Source organism: Triticum urartu, chromosome 3A (genome assembly GCF_056163025.1).
Source record: "Triticum urartu cultivar PI428250 chromosome 3A, HENAU_Tu73, whole genome shotgun sequence".
Lineage (NCBI taxonomy): Eukaryota > Viridiplantae > Streptophyta > Magnoliopsida > Poales > Poaceae > Triticum > Triticum urartu.
Genome location: NC_141875.1, coordinates 230,448,696 through 230,456,037, shown reverse-complemented (window position 1 = coordinate 230,456,037; position 7,342 = coordinate 230,448,696). Strand labels below are relative to the sequence as shown.

The following is a 7,342-nucleotide window of genomic DNA, read 5'->3' as shown; positions in this document are numbered from 1 at the left end:
GGCGTTGGGGTGCAGGCTGAACTTCAGGTTGAAACGCCTCTCTGGCTCGGCCACAAGGTGGCCGGTCAGCCGTATCGTACACTGGTGATGTAGGTTTCAATGCTTCCTCCTTGAGTCGGGGTAGCGACCTGCACTTTGGGTAGCTCTTGGAGGGGCGCTCGAGTTCGTATTCCTCGGCCGCAAGGACTTCGGTCCATCTGTCTGCTAGCAAATCTTGATCAGCTCGAAGCTGTTGTTGCTTTTTCTTCAAGCTATTTGCTGTGGCTATAAGCCGGTGCTTGAAGCGCTCCTGCTCGACGGGATCCTCAGGCACGATAAATTCTTCATTGCCGAGGCTCACCTCGTCTTCGGAGAGAGGCATGTAATTGTCCTCCTCCAATTCTCTATCTGCTGCCCGCTCTAGAGGGCTAGCTAGTTCAGTCTCCCGCTCTAAATCGTGCTGGAGGGGATTGTTGTCATCTTCGGCACTATCCGGAGTGTTATTGTCTCTTGTGCTAGTATTACTACTTTTGCTATGGAGGGACTTAGAGAGGCGCTGCTGATGTCAGCGCTTGGGTTGCTTCTTGGAGGGGTCATCCCCCGCTGTCTCGTCGCCATTGTCTTCTTTGGGGGTGTCCACCATGTACATATCATATGATGAGGTGGCGGTCCAGCGCCCTGTGGGCGGTGGTTCCTGTTCGTCTCCTGCATCATCGTCCATACCGTCGATGTCTTCGGAGTCGAAGTCGAGCATGTCAGTTAAATCGTCGATAGTGGCTACTAAGTGGGTGGTGGGTGGGGAGCGAATTTCTTCGTCGTCCGCATCCCATTCTAGCCGGACATAGTTCGTCCAAGGTTCTCCTGACAAGGAGAGAGACCTTAATTAATTTAGCACGTCGCCGAAAGGTGAGTGCTGAAAGATATCCGCGGAGGTGAACTCCATGATCGGCGCCCAATCGGATTCGATAGGCACGGACGTAGGCGGCTCGGAGTCCGTGGCCGGAGATGAATCCAGTGGTTCGGCAACATGGCTCTCGTAAGGGGTGAAGTCAGTATCCGGCTCCATCGCCACTGAGAGTGCAACCTCCATGGCGGGGTCTATCCCCCCGTCCTCGGATGGCGCAATTTTCCCCGGATTGAGGGCCGGAGTAGTTGTAGGTGTGATCTCCTGAACACTGTCCGACGGCAGAGTTACGTCATGCTCGCCGTGATTGTGCGGCGCACCTGACATGGGCTCGAATCCGTCGAAGATCAAGTCTCCGCGGATGTCGGTAGTGTAGTTTAAGTTTATGAACCTGACCTGATGGCCAGGGGCGTTGCTCTCGATCTACTCCAGATGGCCAAGCGAGTTGGACCACAGTGCGAAGCCGCCGAATACGAAGATCTGTCCGGGGATGAAAACCTCACCCTGGACCGCATCATTACCAATGATCGAAGGAGCCATCAAGCCTTACGGTAATGGCATAGTGGAACTCTCAATGAAAGCACCAATGTCGGTGTCAAAACCGGCGGATCTCGGGTAGGGGGTCCCGAACTGTGCATCTAAGGCGGATGGTAACAGGAGGCGGGGGACACGATGTTTACCTAGGTTCGGACCCTCTCGATGGAGGTAATACCCTACTTCTTGCTTGATTGATCTTGATGATATGAGTATTACAAGAGTTGATCTACCACGAGATCGTAGAGGCTAAACCCTAGAAGCTAGCCTATGGTATGATTGTTGTTGTTCTACGGACTAAACCCTCCGGCTTATATAGACACTGGAGGGGGCTAGGGTTACACAGAGTCGATTACAAGGAAGAAGATCTACATATCCGTATTGCCAAGCTTGTCTTCCACGCCAAGGAGAGTCCCATCCGGACACGGGACGAAGTCTTCAATATTGTATCATCATAGTCCAACAGTCCGGCCAAAGGATATAGTCCAGCTGTCCGGAGACCCCCTAATCCAGGACTCCCTCAATGAGGTTCTCCAAACACCATGCATCATTCATCTGAGTGGCTTTATGATGTACTCCCTATGTCCCCAAATAAGTGTCTCAACCTTAGTACAACTTTGAACTAAAATTAGTACAAAGTTGAGACACTTATTTTGAGATGGAGGAAGTATAAAGTAGGGCGAAAGCCTAATTCGAGTACGGTACTCAAATGATCAGGACTGAATGAAAATAAACCAAGCACGCACATGACTGGCAGCTTGTACCGGACTCGGATGCACACAATTGTATGGAGCGACTGAGCAAGGAAAAACTAATCGAAGCGCGTCTCCCATTGTCACTCCACAAAGGTGACGATGTCAACAGGTAACTGCTAGAGTCAATCAGCATGCAACGGCGACGAGATAAATAAGCATGAAACACTAATGAGTGCAGGGAATTAGAGTTGCAACAAGTCACTGCAGCATAGATTTGCAGTTCAACAGTTGTCACTGAAACATGACCAACCAAACTCATGGGATACTAAGAATGCAGCAACGGATAGTGTTCCAGCAACATTTCACCGTCTGATTCTGAGAGACCAAGAGAGGAGACAGATTAAGCTACTTCACGCCAAAATGCCAAAACATGCAGGTAACCCAGACTGAGCACTGAAGAACCTGGATCAAATGAAAATTTGATAGAAGAACATTACTTATACGGTTGCCTGGAGTTTGAATCGGCAATCAAGATAATAGAGATTGTCAAATTTAGCTCACCAAGAAAACTGCTAGGCCTGCTTCATACTCCCCCACCAATTCATCCTATGAATGTCTGCCTGGTATGTCCCATCAAGTGGTAATACCCTGGCGATGGCTGGTGGGGTGCTCATGCTTTATGTTCTTTAGCCTTGATGCCCTTGCACCAGTTAAGCATCCCTACAAAGACAAGCAGTATTAGTCAATACTTAATGCACATACAATGTACAATGTGATGGATCAATCGTCTGAATATGTGATGGATCAATCATTTGAGAAAATAGTGTATAATATCCATATGTAAAGTATAATGGTGGTCTAATTCTAATACATTTGTTACAACTGATATCTTATACTCATGACAGAATGATCTTCTAGATGCAAGAACCAGCATAACACATTGTCATTACTGATATAGCAATTGAAACATGCCGGCCATCTCATCTGAACAATGCGATGAGATCATGAAAATGAAGGAACGAGCAATCAGTAAGTAAGACTACTGAACATATGGTAAGAACTCAAGCGTATATGTGCCCCACAAATTTTATGGCAGTTCACTGATCCTTCTTAAAGATGAATATTCAAACCAAAGTGACATATAGGAAGATATCACATGATATTTGCAAGGATGTACTCCTACAGAGCTAGCTAGTACACACAAGACATCCCCTGGCTTAGAAAGGCGATTTTTTTTGACAAATTGGACATACGGCAGATGATCATGATCAATGGGCAAGAAACATATATACCTTATTTCTTTAAATTCCCTAAGTGGGCAATAGAGCTTATCAATACCCAGATGGCAAACTGCTTATGGAATGATTTTGAGGGGCACAGGAAATTGCACTTGGCTAACTGGAAGTTGGTCTGTATGAAGAAAGAATTTGGGGTCTGGGCATCCCCAATCTCCAAGAGGTCAACCTTTGCCTCCTAGGATCTTGGGTTAAAAGATACTATGAAGGTGAAGGGAAACCCTGGAAGTTGATGATAGACCAGAAGTATATGAGAGGAAAACCTAATGTTTTTGCCCCAAGTACTTCCACCAATACCTCTAGATTTTGGAAAGGGGTGAAATCCATTATCCAAACCTTGAAATTTGGTTATAGATGGAAAGTAGGGACAGGAGATAAGATTAGGTTCTGGGAAGATATCTGGTTTGGCACCTCCCCCTAGCAATACAATTTTGGCACATCTATTTGGTTTGCAATGAGCAAAACAAATGTATCAAAGATATCTGGGATGGTGAAACCCTAAAGTTAACCTTTTGGAAAAACTTTGACACTAAGATGATGGAACAGTGGTACCAGCTAGTTGAGATTGCTAATGATATCATCTACACTGGTGACTCGGATGCACTGATCTGGCAACTTGAGAACAAGGGTGTCTACTCATCTAGTTCTTTCTACCATGTAATTAACTTCAGAGGGGTTCAACCCCTATTCTTGCCAGCGGTTTGGAAGCTGGCAATGCCTCCAAAGATACACGTCTTTCTTTGGCTGTTTTCCCAGAACAAGCTGATGACGAGAGACAATCTTAGGAAAAGACATGTAATCAAACCATTTGACTGTGTTTTCTGTGCTGAGCAGGAAACAAATCATCATTTATTTTTTGACTGTGTAGTAGACAGGAATATTTGGTCATTTGTCAATATATTTTTCCAAAAAAATCTGGGTACAAACTTTGAAACTTTGGCCTGATTTTGGATCTCTAATAAGAAAAACTTGGCTTTAAATGTAGTTAGCTCTGCTATCCTTTGGTGTTTATGGAAATATAGGAACTCTTAGATTTTTAATAACACCATCTGGACGTCTATTAATCAGGTGTGGAGACTGATCCACAGGATGCTCAAGTTCTGGATGGTGTTGACCCCGGAAGCAAGCAAAAGTCAAGTGGAAGGGTTTTTGACTGCGCTCGCAAAACATCTCCAGCAACCCTTGATGATCTCATGTGGCTGAAGGCCAGGAGCTCTAGATTGGCTGTTGGTGCAGGCTGGGACAACCTCAAAATCTCTGAAGACGGTGGATTCATTTCTCCTGCCAAGAAGCACGACACTGATGGCAAGACTATGGTGAACAGCCCTGTGTCTACTCTCACAATCTGCTGGTCGCCTGAGGCGGCCTTGGCACCACCACTCAAGTTCGGGCGAGGGGCGAGCGAGGTGGAGAACACACCCCCTGATCTGGCGAGCGTTTACCCCTAGTTTTCAGTTGTAATTCCCTTGTCCTTTGGATATGTGGCGAGCAGGTATGTAATAACTGGTTAAGTCCGAGAGTGTTGAACTTTAGTTTCTTTGTAGTTGCAAAACAGACTATATTTGGTTTCATTCTGGTTAATGGAACTGGGAAGAGGCCTCCCTGTTCTTCTAAAAAACATATATACCGAGAGGACAGGAGGATGGCATTGCATTATTACCTGAGGGGAGCGGCTGCAGCAACTCCCAAGCGCGAACGAAGCGGCTGGCGATGTAGCAGCTCCGCGGCGCAACTAGCCCATAGGGCATGCAGTCCACGACCTTGCGCGTGCGCACGTCGACGCCGAAGAGTTGCTGCTCCAGGAAGAAGAAGACGACGCAAAGGTTCTTGGGGTAGATCAGTGTAAGCACGGGCATCTTCTTAGGCAGCCTGGTGGCCTTGTAGCTCTTATCGCCCCAGATCTCCGCAAACGTCACCTCGTGCTCCAGCGTCCACTCCCTGGAGTCTGGATGTGCCAGCGTCCACACGGCGACCTTGGGAGCGTTCACCGATGCGAACGTATGTGTCAACGAACCGCAGCTTGCCATCGCTGACGCCCACGGAGCGGTGCTCGTTGGTGACACCCCAGCCTTCACTGCACTTGAGGACCCTTCCCGACCGGAAGGGAACGAAGCCGAGGACCGGCTTGTCGGTGAATGGGTCATAGTGGATGACGCCCCATGAGAGGTCCGCCCACCAGAGCCTCCCGTGGTGCGAGACCACGCCAATGGGAACCAGCAAGCGTGGCGGGAGCGGGTCGTGGATGCGCTTCTCCACCCACTCCCCGACCCCTGTGGAGAAGCAAAGGAGCGTGGCTTTCTCCAAGCCAATGATGGGCTGGAGCTCCATGACCATGTAGTGTCCGCCATCGCCAGGGGAGGCGAGAAGGCCGAGGAGGGCCTGGTGCAGGATGGTGTTGGTGGGCTTGGGGTCGGGGAGGTGGAACTCCGTCCCTGGGGCGGCGGTGGCGTCGAGCATGAAGTAGCGCGAGGTGGAGTATTTCCAGTACACGCCATGGATGGCGGGGCCATCGAGGACTTCGTGTGGGCGGGCGGCTCAGGTTGGCCTGGAGGAGGAGCAGGTCGGAAGGGTCGGCGGCGAGGACGAAGGGGAAGTGATGGGGCGAGGCCGCTTCCGGAAAGACGCTCTGGTAGACGTTGAGGATCGAGACGCCCGGGGGCGCTGTGAGCGCGAGGGAGGCGTCGCCCCCGCCGGCCGGTGCGGACATGCGCGGGATGCTGCCTAGATGACCCACGACGGCGGCGGCGGCGGGGCGGACGAGAAGGACGGAGGCGCCATTTTGGGATGGGCTGGGCTCGCAACGGAACGGGACGGGGAATGAGAAAGTCTGGCGTGAAGGTGGATGGGCGCAGAGCTGAGCGAGCTGCCGGAAGAGAAGAGATGGCAGCCTTTGAAGTTTGAACGTCGCGTCCTCTCAGGGCATGGTCAATGCATAGTCCTAGAGTGATGCCTCACATGTTATGTAGAATCAGATAACAGAAAGAGTACGTTCGAATGGGGAAGCGGGATCCTTTTCAGGAGTCGGGTGCATGTGTAGTGAGAGTCACTTTCTATTTTCTGATCAGGTCCAGTAGCAGTAGCTTGCATTGAGGAGAAAAAAATCAACACATATGCTTTGTCGGGGGGATGGAACCCGGGCAGGCAACGGAACCCGGATCTTCTTCAAAAACAACGGGGTCAGCACTGCCCCTCAATACCGGCATGCGCTTGGCCGGGTCGCTCGACCCGGCCAAGCCCCACAAGCCGGCCAGACTAGCCGACCTGGCAAGACACATCGACTCGGCCTCAACAACTAGCGCAAGACAGCCGAACCCGGCACGACCAAAGCTTCCTCAACAAGACAGCACCACCCGTGGCGTGCTACACAATCTAGCCGCGGGTCAGCACCCGTCCCATCCAGATCGTGCGATGGGACAAGGCTTCAATCAATGATGACCGAGGCGACAGTGCCCCGCCCATGCCTCTGGTCAGCGGGTACGTAGCAACAGTGCTCCTCACCTACCCGCTGACCAAGGCCGGCATGGCTACAGTGTCCCCGCCCCCGCCGCTGACAACAGCAAGCGGCGACTTGACAGAGAGCAATGTACACGACTCGACACGGCCACGCCCTGACGATTGACAAGACGGCGCACAGTCTGCCTAGGCACGCGGGGCCCGCACCTAGGGGAACCTGGCGAACCACAAGCCCTCAGCGGGACCCACCAACTTGTAACATTACCATTATACCCATGGGGGGTTGACCTATAAAACCCCCAGGAGCCCTCATGCAGGGAGAGAGGAGAGAGAGATAGACACACCAGAGAACTCATTCCATCACACTCGTCAAGTTAGAAACACCCAAAAAGAGGGAACTGCCTAGGCCTTGGCCAGTTTCCTTCCTCTTCCATACAGCTCCAGGAGCGACATTGTACTATTGATCATCCAACAACACTCAG

At 50.7% G+C, this 7,342-nt stretch overlaps 1 pseudogene; it reads right to left on the bottom strand.

The window, feature by feature from the left end:
• Positions 1-2,713: 2,713 nt before the first annotated feature.
• On the bottom strand, positions 2,714-6,185 carry LOC147979304 (uncharacterized; annotated as a pseudogene).
• Positions 6,186-7,342: the final 1,157 nt, after the last annotated feature.